Raw genomic sequence first — 19,912 nt, 5'->3', positions numbered from 1 at the left:
TAAAATGGTCCAGGAAATTGCTACTGAGCCCTGTGTGGAGCTGTGGGGATGGAGAAGAGGGGACCAATGACAGAATGTGAAAAGCTGAATATCTTTGCTCCTATTGGGAGAACTGGGTACGGGATTCCTTTATAAGAGAAACAGGAGGGGGATGGCCAGTCTGGGGAGAGGCTGGCAGCGCTCCAGGACGAGTTCCTCCCCGGGCAGGTGTCAGCAAGGGCACCCGTACTGGGCGATGCTGCTGGCCCTCTCAGGAGTGACTGCCACCCCACAGACGCCCCATTCCATCTTCCAGGGTGTAGTCAAGGTGGCAGTGGTAGTGAGTCTGACTCCGCTTCCTGCAGATGGTCCCTTGATCTTCTCACACACTGCAAGCTGCACTAAGTCATTGCAGGACACTTGCTCTAAAACAATCTTTTTAAAAACATTTTTACTTTTAGAATGCCTAGGCTTTGCCCAAGTTTCAGGCCAGGCATACCGATAACTTGGGGGTTCAGCATCTTCCTTACCACAAATGTGCACAGGAACTCTCTTGCCCTGTTGGGTATCAGGAGTCAGACCGACGGTGGGCACCCATTCCTCACCTGGCTGTGGGCATGTGGCCTGGTACTGCCTCTCCAGAACTTTCTTCTGAAGCTTGAATTATTTCTTCCCCAAGTCCCCAGCTCTCTCCAAGTTTTGATGAAAAGTCTTTCATCTTTGAGTAAACACATTCTTACCCATCTTGTTGAGAGGTCCCCTCTCTGGCCCTCTCCAAGAGCATGCCATCCCAGGCCTTGGCCCAGAGTTCCCAGTCCTATGTGTGGCGCCATATGAAGTGAAATGCCGTGCCATCTGTATAGTCAGATGCCCACCTCCCACATCTCCCTCTCTCTTCCAAAGGTCCAGATGTCATCAGAATAACATTAATAGCTACCCTGGGTGCCAGGTACTGTGTTAAGCATTTTACCCACATTCTGTCTAATCCTCACCACCCTGCAGGGGTGAGTTTCATGATCATTTTTGAAGATGAGGAAGTTGAGGCTGCACACTAAGGTGGAGCTTAGGGCTAAGAGCATGGACTTGGAGTCAAACACACACCCGGTTTTGAATCCCAGCTAGCTGTGGACCTTGGGCATGCCACCTAATCCTTTAGCCTTCTGTTTCCAAATCTAGGAAATGGAGGCAATATAGAGAGTTCATGGGGTTGAAAATTCAGTGAAATAGCGTGTGTTATTTCATAAGGACCTTATGAAATAAGGTGTAGCTTGTTTGCTACACTCTGGACTTGGTGCTGTCCTGTACTCAGATGTTTTGGGCTGTCCTGGCCACATTTGGAAATACCTGCTTTGCTAATCCTGTTTGATTTTTTTGAGGTGTGTATTCACACCCTAGAGCTGACCTGGCCATTTGGATGAGACTGACCTGGTTGGTGATCTGCCCATGCATTCAAGCCATAACCTGCATGTAGCAGACAGACAGGAGAGGGGTTTTTAGCTCAGAATATCAGGCTGATAGGAATTTCATTGTGACACATAGATCATAAAGGTACACAAACTTAGGTTCAGGAGGGTTTAATGTTCTAAATTCAGGTCAGGGTAAACCTCTCCTTTTCAATTTTAAAATTTTTGAAACTTTAGTCCCAACTAATATACTTTCTTTTCTTTTTAAAATTTAAGTTTTCAAAGTATGGGTGAAGGCAAAGTCCTGGGAGAAGGCAAATTTCAAGCACCTTACTCCCCAGTCTTCTCAGTTGCTTGTAGGCCTCTCCCTGGAACCTGTCCAGCAAACCATGGAATGCACCTGCTCTTTCTAACAGCTACAGGAATGTGGGCATCACTGCCGACGTCCACTCCCCTCCCTGCCAGCCTTTGGGGGCCCCGCAGAAAGGCAGGAGTGAACCCTCTGTAGAGGAGGTCCCAAACCCTCCCTTCTGCTCTGGCTGTGATGCCAGTGCCCTCTGCAGGCAGACGTGACACTCGGGCTTTGGGCACAGGAACTGCATCCATCATATATGAGATCACTTGCTATAAAGCTCTTTCTGATGTGTAGTTTTTCCTCTAAATTATAAAAGCAACAGATGCTCACTTCAAAGCCAGGATTAGAAGTCTTCACGCCTGGCTTGGAATTTCAGCTCCATCAACTCGTTACATGTGTGGGCCTGGGAAAAACACGCACCCTCTCTGGCGTTTGATTTCCTCATAGAGGAGAGACTATTTCACCTTGTAACGCCGCTCTGAGGATTGGGGGGCCTGGTACACAGGATGTTCTTCCAGAGGTCTGATACGGCCTCGCTGTGCTCAGTGAGTGCTCAGTGAGTGCTCAGTGAGCGCCTGCCCCGAGCCAGCACTGGTCAAGCTGCCCCACAGACACTTGGAACAAGATCGGAGGGGCCTCTGCCCGCCTGAGGGTCACATTCTAATCAAGGACACAAAGGAACAAGGTCACTTCAGAAGTTAACCAATCAGAAACCACAGGTGGTGAGTCACAGGAACTGCCCCTTGAGATTGGACGTCCTCCTCTGTGAGGAGGCTCCATGATTTGTGATTTCCAGGCCCCAAGTTGCTCAGGACACCCCTGCTTTGAACAGTTCCTCCCCTCCAAGTAGCGGTGCCAAGGGTGAGTTTGGAAAATCTGACCACATAACACATATCAGTTCTCTATTGGGTGGCATTTATTTTCAAATTGGCTCCCCATTCAGACTTTGAGCTCCTGGGGCTGGGAATCAGGTCATAAGGCCCTTTGAAGGAGGCGTCTTGGTGAGCCCGTGTTGGCACTGCTCTCCGAGCACTCGCCCACCGCGGAGCTGACACTGAATGAGGAGCCTCCCTCCGTGCTGCACTGGGGGAGGGAGGGCGATCAGTTTCCCCACCAGGGCCCGTTGTGTGCCAGTGCCGCTTTGAGCGGTCTGCGGTCTAAGGAGCTGGAAATAATTTCTGTCTCGGTGAGACTGTGGCACATTGCAATCTTCTGCTTCTCCACATGCAGTTTTTTAAAGGGCTCATTGAAAGCTAGGCCACAGGGGTGGTCCCAAGTTGCTCATTGGCATTTGAGCCACAGAGCAGTCAGTTCGACACCAGTGCCAACCCCACCGCCCTTTGAGGGGGATAGTACAGATTTTTAAATAACCGTTGCAGCCTGGTGCATTGGGCAACAGCAGCCCAAGCCTATTAGTGAGGGAAGCCGCAGAGCAGAAGGGAGGGCTGCCTCTGACTCACCTGTCACGTCCATGGCTGACCTACTTTTGTTTGACCTTGGTTTGCTCGGTGCAATTAAAGACACTGATGTGAGCACACTGCTGCTGTCTGATTTAAGTCCTGCCTGTGACCGCCCAGGATCTTAAACACACATGTGACCCAGGCATATGGATGGTTGGGTGGTTAGTTTTTCACTTACCTCCGAATTGTAATTTGATCACAAAGAAAGGGTTTAATTTCAAGAACATGGAAAAATTATTTGAGACTAGACACAATGCCAAAGCAGCAGGCCTTGATTCCTTGCTACAGGGCAGCTTAATCAGGAAATGGCCTAGATGGCTGCCTTTCAAGTAGGTCCTTGCAGTAGCTTGGCAACTGGCACAGGGTCATAATTGGAAGAATTTGGCTTGAGTGTCTGTGGGTGTTTACAGTGCATTATAGGGCAGGGCTTCTTTTATTTATAGAATATTGTGAGCAACAAGCAGCAGAAGGCTGAAAAGCCACTAAATCTCAATTTATTTTTAACAAATTCCATTTTCCCCTCATCCCAGAAGGAGAACCAAGTTATTAAAAAACAGTAAAAAATACATCATCGCAGAGCATGCCATATCTAATTATGGGGTTGCCAGTGTTAGCCTGCAGCCACACATTTCAAGGGCTTTGTAAATCAACCATCCATTCAATCTGTGAACTTATATGACTCCTATTCTTCATTTAGATGTAGAGCAAAATTATTGGCAAGTGAGTGCTGATCAGAAAAAGTCCTACACTGTCTATATTAGGAGATGGGAGATATAAATATAGACTAGTGCACTTACGTTCCCCAAGGGAGATAAAATCATTCCTCATTGTCCATTGTACTTAGCTATGCAAGCGCTCACTCCGCAGCACGAACATCCACTTCAGGGCCGCACACTGACTGCCATGGCGGCTCTGTGCCACTCACAGGGGCTGTATGGTGCTGTCTCACTGCGCCAGCCTGGAGTCATTATTCCCCACGTAGTCATGAAAGGACATGCGTCCAGTGCTTCTGCTCTGCGTTCTCATGGTGTGTTACAGCTGGACGAGCCTTCAGAGACCCTCTAGTTCAAGTACATCTTACTGTAGGTGGGGAAGCTGAGGCCCAGAGAGGACAGTGACTTGCCCAGGGCCCCATGACCAGCCATGGTGGAGCTGGGCTGGAGCCACAGTCTCTGTGTTTTTGTCTGATGTGCCCTACAGCACTGAGCTCAAAGCCGGTCAGTTAAGCAGGTCTTATTTCTGTCCTTCAGGGCTCACAGTCATATACGGGCATCAAGACAGTCAAATAATGGCCACATGCATTACGTAGGCCAAGTTCTATGTGTCCAACAAAGCACTAGTTGACTGGGGGAGGTGGTGAGAATGTGGAATTTTGGCATCTGTGTGTCTGGATACCAAGGCAGGATGACATCAGTCAGTTGCTCTCGGATCGGCTTGGGAAGAGCTGTATAGATGCTGTAAAGCTGCTCATGGAGAAAGGTGTGGCTCATGTGCTGAGCGTTGGGGAGGGAAGGTACGGTGCAGCGCTGGGTGCCTGTGAAGACAAACCAGGCCGTTTTGGAGGAGCCCTGAGAGTGGATCATTAAGGATGTGTCTCGAGAACACCAAAGGGAGTGGGGGACTGGGGCACAGGCCAGGGACAGGTGAGTTCCATGATGCTCTGCCTGGGCGGGGACAACACGTCCCCACCCTCTGGCCCCAGGTAGAAGAGTAATAACTGTCCGACCCTCAGAAGCCTTTGTGCAGCACTTCAGGCAGCCAGTGTTGATGGGCCAGAGCTGCTGAAAGAGGAGCTGGAACCTGCCCCTTTCTGTCTGGGCTGTGACCGTCTGGGTGTGAGTTCTCCATCTGAGGCTGGGAGGGGGCAGAGGGAGTGAGAGATGCCTTTGTGAGGAAGGATGGACTGTGAAAGCTCCTGGGAAAGTCAGCTCATGGCAACAGTGGAGGCCAGGATTGGGGTGACTAGGGCCTGAGTAAAGGCTGTCACAGTCAACACAGAGGGGAGCAAGTGGGAGAGGAGAGATTACGGGGAGGAAGAAGCAATGGGAATGAGCTGCAGGCAGACTGCCAACTAACCGGAGGGTAAAGGACAGTGACATGCTGGGACAGGGATTACTACTGCAAGGGTGATTCGTGGTGTGGGGAAGGCATCAGGTCCGCCCGGTCCAGCGGCTCAGGAGCCCAAGTTACTGGAGCTGGGGGTTTTGGTTACTGAGCACGGTCCCTCTGAGAGGAGACGGTCTGTCTTCCTGCCCGGTGAGTTCCTAGCCACCCCGACAGAGGCTAAATGTGCCACCAGGTGTTTCCAGGTGGCACAGAGTAAAGTCAGTGCATAGAATGTCCTCATTATCATCTTCATACATTTTTTCTTAATCTTTTGCTCTCTCCACCAACTTAACTGCTTTTGATTTCTCAGAGTTGAAAATATATAAACTAGTAGTTTTCAATGCTTATAAAATGGATGGTGAGCTTTTAGTTTGAGAATTTCATATTTGTTTCTTGGATTTGTAGTATAGTTTTAATATAGTAATGTTTTGTTAATAAAATAATTTCTATTTTTCATTTTTAGTTTATAAAGGTAATGATATCCCATGACAAAGGACACCTCCTGGATGTCCCACCTCTGAATCAACTGCCAGGGAGCAGATTTCCCCCTTCTCTCTCCTGTCTCCTGCTCCTGGTCATGTCCCTGTGTCCTCTGCTCTTTCACTGTGTGTGGCTGGGCCCGAAACCAGGTACCCAGGGCAGTGCGGTGTGGCAGTGAAAGGCTCAGTGGTAAGAACACCGAAACCTTCTCCCGCAAGGAGGTTGGGAAGTTGCCTGCGACCCCCAGCGACTCCTGTCTCAGGCCCAGCGTGGGGCTGGGCAGCCTACTCACTCGCCTCACATTGTGTGTCCTGATGGCAGCGGCCTGAGTGATGGATGCTGTGTTTGAATTCTCCAGAGTAAGAAAACAGTGATAGTCTGAAATGACCCTGTCAGTTCATGCATTCTCTGAATTACTTTGCCAACCACCCAGCAGGTGTTTAATGAATGTACTTGGCTGAGCACCCCACTGTTGGTCACAGCCACCATCTCTGTCCCCACAGCCATCACCGTCAAAAGGTGTTTCAAAGGTGTTTTGAGAGATTTCAGTGAAAGTCCTGAAAGGTTGGGGAAGTTCAGACTGGTTCAAAGTCCCCCTTTTTCCCTTCAAGCTAATCAGCCACACCCTGGCTATCAGCACGGCTTGCCCTTTATCACGGTGACAGAAAGCTCCTGTAGGGGCACAGGAGTCACTTCTGTCCACCCTCCTGTGCAGGAAAATCCCATCCGCACTGTTCTGGACGGGAGGCCCGTCACCCCGTCAGGACCCACACGCAGGCATTCTGCTCCCCATTAGGGACAGGTCTGCTGGTTAGAGAATCCTTCTGTATTCTGAGTCAAATCTGCCTCTTGGCACTGTTTCCTCATGGGCCTAGTTCTGCCCTTGGTAGCGACATAGAACAAAGGTCCCTCGGTGTGGCATGATTCTGTGGCATGATTCTGCTTTCGAAGTGTGGAAGCCGTGCGCACGAACTCCTTGCCCCACCCGAATCTCCCTGCCCAGGGTTTCCATTCTCCGATGCCTTCAGCCATTCTTTCTGTGATGTGTAGTCAATATTAACTTTAGCCGTAGGCGACATTAGTTGAGTGCTTGCCACGTGCCAGGCCCTGTTTTAAGCGCTTTATACGAATTGTCTTTACTTCTCACAACCACCCTGTCAGGTGGGTAATAACCAATATCCTCCCTCACCAATGAGGAAACTGAGTAGCAGGGGTCAGATCTTGTCCAGAGTCACACACGTTGGTGGCAGAGTGCAGATCTGGACGCAGGCGGGCTGGCTCCAGAGCCTGCGCCCCAGCCGTGGGGCTCTTCTCTCACAGGCTTAGCACTAAAGGGAAGCCTACGGGGCCTTGGACGGGCTGGGCGGGCTGCTTCGGTCTTATTCTGCGAGAAATCGTTCGACAAGAGCCCGAGTTGAATTATCTCCCTGTGAACCTCTCGGAGTTTTTGACAGAGAGGACAGTGGGGCAGAGGCCCTTCCTGCACTGTCGCCAGTAGGCGGGCTCCTCCCAGCTCTGCCAGGCCCTGCGGGTGGGTGTAGATCAGGGTGACAGATACGGCTGTCAGTGTTTGTTCCTGACATACATAAATCAGGAAGTGCTTTTGAAGGTGCAGGGCAGGGTGGGGCTGGTCCGACCTGGGCTTGAGTATCTGCCTGCCCTTTGCCAGCTGTAACCGGGTGTCAGTCACTTGTGGTCTCCATTTCCTCCTCTGTAGGGTGGAAATGACACTTACCTTTCCTTAATCCTCAAAGGATGTTTCGGAGGTTACAGGAGCAGAGGTGGATGAGCCATGAAGCTGCCGTGACTGTCGTAGGGTATTCCCCACCCCTGACACCCAAGGTTTGGTGACCAAGCCGGTTCCTGCTTTTGTAGCATGGGCCCCAGCCCTTCTGCTGCAACTGGGTGCATGGGCCCTCGGGAGCAGGAACCTCGGTCCCCTGCAGTCACTTGGTCGCCCTGCCCTGACCCCTGGTGGCTCATGCCAGACTCCTCCAGGAGTCTAGAGAAAGATGATCCCCAGCTTTGTCCAGGGTCTGCTTCCTATGCTCAGGGCTCCAGGCTGTTTTGGCCAAACACTAGCCACAGGTTGGCTGAGTCGAGAGGGCTGAGGAGCTGCAGCTGAACCATCTTTCTCTGTGCCAGTGGCTTTTCAGGCAGCGTGCATCCCAGTCACTGCTTCCTAGAGACGTGAGCTGTGAAGGGAAGGGCCTAGTCCCTGACCTGTGGAGCCAGAGACCTAGAGAGAGAGCTGCTCAAAGCAATGGAAAAGAGAACTGGGTGAAATAGGTTCTATCATTAGTGAAAGTGGGGCCTAATTTCCCTGAAATGTGTGACATTTCATGTGACATTTCACATGTCTTTATGTGAAAATTGGAGATGGTAATAGAACTAACACCTAAGGTTGATAGGATTAGATGAGAGCCTATATTGGCATAATAAAAAGCATACTGTCTAGCAATTCATAAATATAAATATTGGAATATTAATTTTGTTTTCCCCAAGGTTACTCCCTCTCTGTTTCTAGTCCTGACCGCTTTTTTATTTTCTGTATGGCTTCGGGTAAATCTCTTAACCTCTCTTTGCCCCTTCTTGCTCTGTAGAAAAGAAACTTGGACCACACTGGAGGTACTAAATGGGTACAGAGCGCCTCCTATAGGATATATTGGGGATGTGTGGGGTGACAGGCTGTCAACAGTGATGGGGACAGGGCTTTTGTTGCGGGGCAGCAGGATTGTGGGATGTAACATGCAGAGAACAAAGGATCATCCACCATCCTTGCACAGTTTTCTATTTAGAGTTCAGTGGGCATTCATGTAGATGAAATGCTGTTTATAATTTTCTGAGCCTGGAATCTGACTCTATTTTTACATATGAACACAATTTTGCATGTTTTTAATATACAGTAAGTCCTCACTTAACATCCTCTATAGGTTCTTGGAAACTGCAACTCTGAGCAATGTCAAATGATATATGACAAAGCCAGTTTTGCCATAGGCTAATTGACAGAAACAAGAGTTAAGTTCCTACAGCATATTTCTGGTCTCAGAAAACATCACCAAGCTTCTGTGTAAACACGCAAAACACTTCTAATATTAAACGCTGAAATAAATGTGAGCTATATATACATTTAAGAATTATTAATAAAAACAAGTAAGACAATTCTTTCCAACCTGCTTACTCCAGTTCAGGGTCTCAGGCGGCCAGAGCCTATCCCAGCAGATAGGACACAAAGCAGGCGCCCCCCCCGAACAGGACACCCTTCCATCGCAGGGCCACACACACACCCACACTCACTGGGACAGTGGAGACGTGCCCGTTCACCTGGCGTGCACATCTTGTGGATGTGGGAGGAAAGCCGAGCACCAGAGAAAAGTCACGCAGACATGGGAGACTGTGCAGAATTCCCGGAGACAGTAAGCCTAGCCAGAAGTCTTGGTTTTCTCATCAATGTTATAACAAAATGACACTAAATAAGATGACATTATACGAGGACATACTGCATGTGGAATTTTCCGGGAACACAACCACCACTTATATGAGGTTTGCTCTTTGTTAGAAATTGGTATAAGCATCTGTCATTATTCTCTAGGGTAGCTCTGTACAACATTTGCTTATCGACATATACATTATGTTATTTATTCTAACTTGATTTTTAAAAAGATTTTATTTATTTAGATTTAGAGAGAGGGGATGGGAGGGAGAAAGAAAGGGAGAGAGACATCAGTCGGTTGCTTCTCGCATGCGCCCCTGTTTGGGAACGAACCTGCAACCCAGGCAGGTGCCTTGACCAGGAGGAATCCAACCCACAGCCGCTCAGTTCACAGAACAACACCTGACCAACTGAGCCGCTATGGCCAGGGCCTAGCTTTATTTTCTTTCTTCTTTGTAGTACAATTAGGGTATTATGTTTGATTGTTTTTGAAATTATAAGTGCTAGTAGATTATATTTCCAAATTTCACGTGAAGGGAAGGAAAGGAATGTTAAAAATAAATGTATTGAATCTTTGAAAGTACAAGAAAGGGAGTGTGTGAGTGTGTGTGTGTTAGCTTATAAATTAGCTGGAGAAACCTTAGTATAGATTTGAAATGAAAAGAAATGGTTTTATTTTTCTTAGATGTGCAATAGAAAGCAGAATTTTTAACTGCTTTCATTGTCAGGGAAATAAGATGTGTTGATGTTTCCCCTGTCCCTTTTAGAAAGTACGTTCCTCAAAAAGTCTGAAGCAAGTTTTTATTATCATCATCTCTGTTTTTTCACTCCTCCCACCTCTGCATAAATATTTTTAATGTTCATGTGTAGGTTTTTGTAGAAAGCATAACCAGCTGGGCTCCCTCCTCCTTGCCAAGTGTGTTTGGCTGTTTGGTGGCCTCTGCCTCCCCAAATGAACTGTGTCCATTTCGTGAATTCCTGGTTCACGTTCTTTACTGATGTTTTGCACTGAGGTATTTGTCTTTATACTGATTTATAGGAGGTTGTGTTTTATTTCTTGTTTTAATTAATCGAAATCAGAAAGAACCCTACTCCTTCACCTGCCCTGGAGCCAGACACCCCTGGATTTGGGCTTTCCCACTCATGAGCTGAGAAATTTCAGGCCGGTTACTTGACCTAAGAATTAGTTACTCCTCTGAGAACAAAAGGAAACACTGACTGACGCGAAACAAAATCCCAGTGTGTAGTGTCCCCTGCTACTCTTTTGGCATTATTATTTTTATTGTGATTCATGCACTGAATGCTTTCTCAGAAAAAGTGTCTTGAGTTCTGACATCCACGGTTTCTCAGGTCCTTAGGCACGTAACAACTGCTGCAACCAAAGCTCAGGAAAACGAAACTGAAATCACCGAAATATGTGTTTTTATTGCTATGGTAGGAAAGAGACAGATGAAAGAAAACAAGCTGATTTTGTTTCAGTTACGGAGGAACTTGCAGGGTTACTCCTGGGGTCAGGGCACACTTAGATAAACATCTTAGAGCTGAAAGGCCTGGAGACTTGTCTCAAGATTAAATCGTCTCCCTCAAACTGTGCTTGCCAGGGCAGACAGATGGGCAAGTGCATTTCCGAAAGGTTTCCAGTCATTCCAAGTTGAAACAGAAAGGGTCATCTGATTACCCGTGAGTGAGCCAGTCAAACACACCTGCCATTCCTCCAGCACGTGGTCAATTCATGGCCTTGTTACCGGTTTTGGCATCTATGCACTGTAGGTGGAGGGTGGATGGGCACAAGCCTGCCCTGCCCTCTTTCTCCTACTTGGGACGGAGCTTTTGCTGTTCTTTGCTGAGTCACTGAAGAAACAAGGCCTGTGGGGAGCCTTGGCTGTGGAGTTGGGTACATCTGGGTTCAGTTGCTATTCCCCATCTCCCAGCTGTGTGATCTTGGACAAGGTGCTGCACCTCTCTGAGCCTCAGTGCCATCCTCTACATGAGGTTGCTAATAATACCTTCTCCAAGAGGTCATTGTGAGGACCAAATGAGCTGTGTTGGGGCCAGCACTGCCCTTGGCACTTCTGATGCTCAGTAAATGGAGGCAGTCACTGCTCCAGAAAGGTGGGCGGCAGGTGGACTGCAGCCGTGTGCTCTGTGATGCAGCTTAGATGTCTGACAGGCACTGTGTGCCCCAGGCCACCATCTCCTGCCCCCACTGGGTGGGTGCCTCCAGCTGTCACACAGGGCACACTGCCTGGCGAATAAACTTGGGCTATATTTTCTCCCGCTGTCGTCCCCTTGCTCTCTGGGCCTTTGTGCAGTTCACAGACTGGCTGTCGCCCCTCATGTCAGAAAAAAACAGTCAGGAAATCCCGTTGGCTGTTCCTTCAGAGTGTACCGAGAATCAACAACATCTCCTCACCCCACTGTGGCCACGCTGCCTGGACTCCTCTCATACCTCCTATCCCGTTAATCAGCTCAGCCTGCCTGGAAATGCACCTAGAATTCAGCTGTTTCTCAACACCTCCACTGCTAAGACCAGGGCTAAGCCAGATGATCTCTTCGCCGACTGCTCCAGTCGTCTCCTTCCTGGCCTCCCTGTGCTAACCTTTATCGCACCCCCCATACAGACCCCCGCATACCACCGCACACTCGTCCCCCAACGCATACATGTGGTCTTTCCTCCTCGTCACACACGGTACCCCCTCAAGAAGCCCCCCTCTCCGCAGCCTCTTCTTAACACTCTGGCCAGCCTTAAAACCCAAGCAGGCTTAGTGGCTGGTCCTTTAACACTGCTTGGCTCCACGACAGCCCTTTGACTGGCTCTTCTTAGCCTGTAATGCACCCTCCTTGACCCCTCACCTCCTCACGTCTAGGCCGCTCTCATGTCCAGTGTGCTTCTGGCCCTGTCGGACTTTACTCCCCAGCACTTACCACTTCCTGGCATTATTTACCTATCTCCTTTGCTCACCATCCCCACCAGAATGTGTGAGGACAAGGGTTTCTGTCCCCTTCCCCCAGCCCCAGCACTGCTGAGGAGGATAGCACCTGGCACGTGGCTGCCCTCAAAATATTTGTTGAAAGATTAATGAATGATTGTGGGCCAGTGCATGAGTGTCTTTATTATTACAAAATTGTCCTGAATTGAAATTTGATGGCTACATGGAATTTGTGATGGGAATTTACTCAAATTACCAATTCTTTCACCAGAGAAATTGCCTGGCATGTATGGGTGTTCAGTAAATTGTGTTGGGTGGATCACTTTATGGCGTCTGAACTGCGGTAGCCATCGGAGGCCTCCTCAACAGAACCTATGGCAGGTGGGACATAAGGGGGGTGCCTACCTCGCCATGCCCCCAGTGCCTCTTAGCCAGGGGTCGTTGTTCCACCCCAGAGCCCCAGGTGCAGCCGGCTCTGGGCAGCAGCTGTCCACCTGCTATTCCCCTTCTCCTGCGGCTGCATCTCTCTAGGGAAATCATGGTCCTTTGCTCTCACCAGCTCATCTCCCTGGGCAATTCTGTGGTTCTGTTATTGTTGCGCATTGGCTTGACATTCCCATTATCCTATTCCTAGCTTTCTGTAGGAGCTATTTCTCTGTATTTTGGTTTCACTGACCATAAAATAAAGGACTTGGACTTTTCAAATACCAGGTACTTTTCAACTTCTCACTCTTCAGTGCTTCCTGCAGCAAAATACTGACCACTGAGATGTTCCCCAGCCCCCTGCCAGGTGCCCCAGTCCAGCGTCGCCCCTAGTGCCACTCACCGACACCCTCCTGGTCCCCGGAGCGCCCTGTCCTGGGGCCCCTCCACTCTAAGTTCCTTCATGTCCACCTGCCAGTCAGTCTGCCCTGCTCCCTGCGCTGCTTTCTCACCATTTCTGAGCTTTAGGCCCAAGATTTTCAGTCTGAGTTTGCTTTCTCTGACGTCAGCCCTTACCTTTCCACAGCCTTCTGTCCTCCTTTTTCACCTGCGTGCGATCATCCGCTTCAGGGATGTCACAGGCCTGGCTGACAAGCTCTGAATAAACAGCTGTTGTGCGGCCTCACCCAAGAGGTTCTGCTGCTGTGCACCCCCAGACCCTCCACACCCCGTCCCAGCCTGTCCTCAGGGCCCTCCCCTGCTTCACAGTTGGCCTTGCCCTCTGCCATGGCAAAGGTGAAAGCCACTCCATGTGAGGTCCTTTGGTACCCTTTTCTCCATTGCCTAATGTTCTTCCCAGTTTCTGTCCTCCTCCCAGCCTTCCCCACCATCTCTGAGTCTCAGCCCTCCGTGGGACCAGCCCTGCTGCCCACCCGAGCTACCTGCTGCCACAGCTCAGGCAGAAACACAAAGCACCTTTCTGGCCACCCCATCTGGACTCAGCTCTCCCTCATCTGGCGTCCTCCCTTTGCCACCAAGTAACAGCAGTTCATCCTTTTGTTTCCTTCAGAACAAGATGCAGATGTTTCCCAGAACTTTGTTCAACTTCAGGCAGTAAGTTTTTTGGTGGAAACAGTTTTCTTCCCCTGAATCTTCAGGGCTAGGTTCTCTTTTCTTATTCTGTAGTATTTAAAAAAAGAGGAAAGAAAAAAGTAAAGAAATCAGGAGCCAGACCGATAAATCTTTGGTTAATAAGCATGACTGCTTGAGCCTTCTTGGTATGGGGACGGAGGCGTGCCATCTTTGAATGTAGGGCCGTGTCGAGGCTAAGGGCTGGGAGGAGAGCTTCGCCCTCAGGAGGCTGCCTCCCAGAGCTGACGTGGCAGGACAGCCAGAATGTCGCAGCTGCAGGGCGTCCCCTCCCTGCACACACACAAGACATTGAGCATCTCCTGCATGCCAGGCCCTGTGCTGGGCACTGGGCTGTAGAGAAGAACGAGGCCTGGCCCCTGCTTGGGGAGAAGCAGCACCTGTTGTCAGCTTCAGATTCCACTGTCACCCTCCAAGTAATGCAGAGGAATCCCAGGTCTAGGCTGCAGGGAAAAGCCTTGGAGCAAAGTCCAGGAAGATGGCTAAATGCCCATGGATGCTGAGAGCAAAGTCCAGGAAGTGGGCTGAGTGCCCATGGGTGCTGAGAGGCAGAGGGCAGCTTGGGGCAGGGGTCATGCACTGGCAGAGGAAGTGGTCAGAGAGCACACATGGGAAGAAGTAGACTACGGACCTTGGGCCTCAGCTGCTTTCAAGGAGCCAAGAGGTGGATAAAGCCATACCAGGCACCTTCTGGCCAGAAAATCGTTAGGGAGGGAGAGGCGGCAGGGGCACAGGGAGGGGTCCTCAGCCCTGCCAGGTTCTGCAGAGCAGGCCCCAGGTCATGCCCCACTGAACCTTTGCTGTTTGGTGTCAGAGGAGGAAAGGCCTGGGAATGGGCGTGCGTAGGGAACTGAAGACGCCGCTGCTTCTGGACCTTCACCTGACATGTTTAAGGTTCTGAGAAGCCCTGCAGAAAGAGACACCTAACGACTTCACCCAGCGTTCCCCATACTTTGCTGGCCATTGATATTTTCCCCCCTGTAACACCATTAAACTCCCGTGGAACCAGTGTCCCAAGACAGACCTTTGGCGAGTGCTAGCTTCAGAAATGTTTGAATCCCTGCTTCCTCTGGAATGTGCCCACTTCTTACTCTGTGGGGGGGGGGCTCTGCTGTGTAGTAGAGCAGAGGGCTGGGCTTTGGAGAGGGCTGACCTGGGCTTTGGAGAGGGCTGACCTGGTTTGAACTGACCTTCCTGTAAAATCACCCGCCTTGGTCAAGTTACTTAACTGCTCTGAAAATTCAGTGCCTCATCTGTCAAATGGGAGAGATGACATCAGCCACGTTAGAGGGCTGTCGTGGTGGTTAGTGAGAAAATGATGACAGGTAACACTTACAGAGGGCTTACTACGTGGCAGACACCATCCTGAGCACTTTCTGTATCTCCACCACAGCTCTGAGGCCGGCAGGGTTATCACCCGAATCACACAGGTCGGGAGACCACGGCACTCAGAGCCGAGGTCGTGCATGTGTGGGAACTGAGACCTGCACCCCAGGCACTAGTGTATGGTGGAGGCAGGATCGGAAACACGGCCAGAGCACACTCTTCACCACTGGGTCATGGAGGGCCTGGCTCGCTAAAAGCACCGAGTAATATCAGCGCCCTTCTCAGGCAGTGCGTGGATGTTGAAGGGGGGTCCGGCCTTCGTGAGATTCATCATCATTTTGCAGTCTATTTTAAATCAAACTTATTAAAGGAAAATCTGTATCTGCTTGTCCACCCCATTGTTCCAGGTCTGACCCTTCTGCTCATTCTACCTCCACATCCCAAGTCACCTCAGTTTGGGCAGTTGTTCCACTGTCGGCTGGAATTAGGTCACTTCCCACACCAGTCCTATCGGTGGCCTGTACCTCCCCATTCAGGACCACGAGTCCTCCCGGAAAGCCCAGTGGGGCCTTAGCTTGTTCCTCGGGTCGTTCTCCTTCCTGTATGTCAGAGATAGACTTGGCAAAGGTCCAAGAAGGCATCACTTTTATTCAACAGACATTCACTGAGTGCCTACTGGGCTAGGTGTGCGCCATTTCGTGACTCTTAATTAGATCCATGAGCCCCTGTAACAGCCCTCAGTAGCCCCCCAAGACTGCAATTCTTGGGACTCTCCTCCATCACTGGTACTGGGGGCAGGGGGATGTTTTCCACGAAGACCAGACTTGTTTTGATTCACAAAATATTTCAGGGTTGACAAATCCTGCCCCTGTGAGACCCTCTCGTCTGCCCTCCGAGCCCTGTTGTTCCAAAGGCCATCTCCTTGATTTATGTTTGGTTGCAGATTCCCAAGCATCTGGAGTCACCAGTAGGACTGGTGCCACCAGAGGGGTTCTCCCCCAGGCCTCTGGGAGCCACTGCAAATGTCACCCTCCCCTGCTCAGAACACACTCGCCACCATCCAGTCCACCAGACAAATATCTGCAACACCTGATTCAGGTCTCACCTCCTCCCTGGTCCCTTCTCCTTCCACTACCTGCCCACCCCCTCCATGCACACACACACTGGCGGGTAAGTGACTTATTTTCCTCCTCTGCTCTCTCACACACACCCTACAGTCAGGGGAGAAGAGGCACACCTTCCTCAAAACACTTGACTGCCACCTGCTGGAAGTTTGTCATAATGGCACCACAGATCTTTGACACTTGGAAAGGCAAAGGCACATCCTGGAGCCCTGTGCAGCTCACATGACTGGGAGCTTGGCCCTGCCTGTTGCATGGATCATGGCATCACAGTGTCTTTACTAGAACACTGTCCCTCCAGCCAGACTGAGGGAATCTCGAACATAAGGACTGCTCATTCCTCTGCGTCCCCAGTGTCCTGGCTTCTGCTAGGAGCTGGAGGAGTGCTTGTCGAGTAATCCTGGTGCAGACACCTCGGGTCAAGGCACCTGCTCTCCCTGGGTGAAAGTTTTCTATCTGTTGTAGAGGCGACCGAACTCCCCACAGGCTGTCCGAGTAACCACGAGGGTCAAGAGGGACTTGCAGGGGGGCAGGCCCGTCAGCCTCTCTGCTCAAAGGCCACCACCACCTGAACAGACCAGAGCAAGTCCAGTTCATCCCATCGGTAAACCTGGAGCGTGTGGGATGTTGTGAGGAAGTTGACCGACAAGCACGTAGCTACCAGACAAGGGTAGTCCAGGATGCTGAGTCACTGTCCACTTTTCCGTAAGCCATGCCCTTTGAGTAAGCTACACCATCTAAAGCCATTACTCCCACGACATCCTGGGGCTTCACAAAGTGGTCTTAACTCTATTCAGCTGTCACACCTGGGGGCAGGGGCAAGAGGGTGGGGCAGGCTTTCACTGGGGTCCCACTTAAAAAGTTGGGGGAGACCTGTGTTCCTTCACAAAGCGTATTTCCCCAGCGCCATTCCGCACAGCACGACTCAGAGCCCGTAGAGAGACCTCCCTGACAGGCACCCCCCTCACTCAGCCTGTTCCAGGGAAGCAGCCACTGCCCACCGCAGCCCATGTGAGGTCTCTGTGCTTTCCTCCCTGCCCGTTCACCCGGAGGCCCAGAGACAATTCGTTTGCTCCATTTCCACAGTGTTCCTGAATCAGGATCTCACCTTCTTACCATTTCCCCTCATTTCATCCCTGGCCGTGCTCATTTGGGGCGTTTTGTGCGTTACTTTGTGTCTTTGGAGGCAGGACCGGCCGCAGTGTGGTGGGTAGAACCGACAGATGGACCACGGTGCAGTCCTCATTGCTGTCTGTGCCATCTTAAGGTAACTTGGCCTCCTCCGCCCTTAGTTCCCTGCCTGGAAGACTGGGTAATGATCACAATGAGTGGAGAGGGTATCGTGAAGATTAAACCAGTCCATGGTGAATGCTACTGTTTCCTTTGGCTCTTCCGAGTTCGGGCCTGGTCTGTGGCTCCAGGATCCTGGTCCGTATTTCCTTCCTTGTGCCCGAGTCAGGCATCTTAGGAGGAGTGATGCAGCACCACAAACCAGGTGACCAACCGTCCTGACTTACCTGGGACAGGGGGTTTCCCAGGACCCAGGCCTTTCTGTGCTAAAACAGCAAACAGAACACTTGGCCACCCTAGTAATAACCAACCTCAGCATCTCAATGGCTTATAGCAGCAAAGGCTTATTTATACCTCTGTTCAGGAAGTTGCTGGTCTCGGCACAGAGAAACACGTACTAAAGGTTCTATTCCAAAGTTATGGCTGACCTGTGCAGTCATATCTATCAGTCAAGTCACAGGGCCAGGCCTGATACTGAGGTGGCCTGCAGGATGTCCCCACAGGAAGGCAGCTAATACTTAGAACCTTAATAACCTACACACTGTCCTTTTGTTTTAAAAAATAGATTTTATTTATTTTTAGAGAAAGGAGAAGGGAGGGAGGAAGAGGGAAAGGGAAACATCAATGTGTGATTGCCTCTGGTGCACCCGCTACTGGGGACCTGGCCCGCAACCCAGGTGTATGCCCTGACTGGGAATCAAACTGATGATGCTTTGGTTAGCAGGCCCGTGCTCAGTCCACTGAGCTACACCAGCCAGGGCTGTCTTTTCTCTTAGTGTGGCATTCCGGGTGCTGGGGCAGGGCAGAGGGGGAGCAGAGAGAGACGCCTGGTGTGTGTGGTTGGTGGTCTTGGATGCGGTCATCTTCCTTCCTATAGACGGGGTGTGTGGTTTTCTTAAGGGGCCATTCATCCTCACCTGCCCTGCTCAGAGGAGCTGCTGTGTCTCCCTTGGGCGCTGAGCAGCGATTGATGCCCTCACCCTTCTTGGGTGCCAAGGCCTCTCTGCAGGGGCAGCCTGAGCTGCAGCCCCTCCTCCAGTCTGTGCACTTCTTTGTGTGGCGCCTGAGATTCCTTTCCCTGTGCCACTCTGAGGGGCACAGGGGGACTGTGCTGGGACAGAGGGTGCCCCCAAGTTCTTCCTAGGACACTGTGCAAGTCCCTGTGTTCTTTGCTGTTTCTGGCCAGCCAGTGAGCCTCCCTCCCACTTTTGGAATCTCTAACTCAGAGGTGGGCACACGTGTGGCCCCCAACCCCAGGACCACAGGCCAGGCTCCCCGCAAAGTATCCACACTCTGCACCATTTGGACAGCGGGCAGCACGGCAGCTGACCTGACCCCCATAGCAAGGGCCCCTGGCATAGCACCCCGTCAGCTGACGCCCCCTTGGGTCAAATCTCTTTTGGAAGTAGGTAGCCAGAAAGAGGGGTTTTTCTCTTTTGTTGTTTCATTTATAGTCTTACATCTAAGATTACTTTCTTGGAGAGAAAGCAGTTTTCCAAAAATAATTGTTCAGTGTCTCAGCTGATTTACTTTCTTTACCTAGACCAGTCATGTACGAAAGGCCTCTTGATTTTTGTTTTGCAAACTATAGTGCCACAACCCATGTCAGGATTTATCATTTCTATAAAGCAAATTTGAGGTGTGAAAAAGTGATCAAAGTAAGAAATTTCATATGCCATTTGGTTGCTAGAACTTTTGCCTACGTTTCAGGGAAGTGGGGGAAAGGGAGTGAGGGTGGCACTGGGAGACACCGACCGTAAAACCGCAGGGTTGGGGCAGGAGGCAGGGGGAGGCTGCCGGGTGCGAAGGGAAGGGCAGGAGCAGCGCGGGTGGAGCCAGAAGGTTTCTCCATGGAGGTGACACCTGATGGCACTTGAGAAGAAAGCAGTTCACCAGGTGATGGAGTGGCTAAAGGGAGCCTCACCTGCAGGACCATGTGGGCACAGCTGAGGCCATGTGCTCTTAGGAACTTATATCAGTGACCTTGAGCTTTTGGCAGCAGATGAGGAGGTTGGGTGGAGAGCCAGCAAGCCATGGCCGGGGCCGGGCATTTCCTACTGGGAAGTCTGAGGTTTTATCTGGAAGGCTTGGAGCAGAAGCCAATTAAGTGTTTTGGCCCAGCCTGTTACAGTGAAGCCAGTGATATATTTTAAACAAGGAGGCGGGGGGTGTCCTATCGCTGACTGCACTGAGGTGGGGGGGGGTGAGGCTGGAGAGAAGAGCAGCCTGGATGGAGGCTATGAGCAGGGGGTGGAGAGACATGGCTGGATTCATCCACTGGAGGGCCACGTGAGGGTCTGAGATGTGGAAGGAGAGAGAGAGGAGGGTGCCAGCATGGGTCCCAGGATGCTCATTTGGGGGCTAGAGGGTGGTATGGGACCTGGACGGGGAACTGGACTTAGGTGGAACCACAAATGGTAAGCCTGCCTCTAGCGGCTTTACCTGGGGATTTCGCAT

General features: G+C 50.8%; 1 protein-coding gene across 10 annotated transcripts in view; it reads left to right on the top strand.

The window, feature by feature from the left end:
* BMAL1 (basic helix-loop-helix ARNT like 1) overlaps positions 1-19,912 on the top strand; it is a 104,884-nt gene that overhangs the window by 47,015 nt on the left and 37,957 nt on the right. The window contains exon 3 of one of the 10 annotated variants that reach the window (XM_037050031.1): positions 13,639-13,682. The exons of the other annotated variants lie outside the window; for them this stretch is intronic. The gene's annotated coding sequence lies outside the window, so the exon portion shown is untranslated. The remainder of the gene's footprint in view (positions 1-13,638; positions 13,683-19,912) is intronic. 10 annotated transcript variants of the gene reach the window in all.

Source organism: Sturnira hondurensis, unplaced genomic scaffold (assembly GCF_014824575.4).
Source record: "Sturnira hondurensis isolate 20B ecotype Veracruz unplaced genomic scaffold, ASM1482457v3 Scaffold0006505, whole genome shotgun sequence".
Classification (NCBI taxonomy): domain Eukaryota; kingdom Metazoa; phylum Chordata; class Mammalia; order Chiroptera; family Phyllostomidae; genus Sturnira; species Sturnira hondurensis.
The sequence above is the reverse complement of the archived record's forward strand: the minus strand, read 5'-3'. Positions and strand labels throughout refer to the sequence as shown.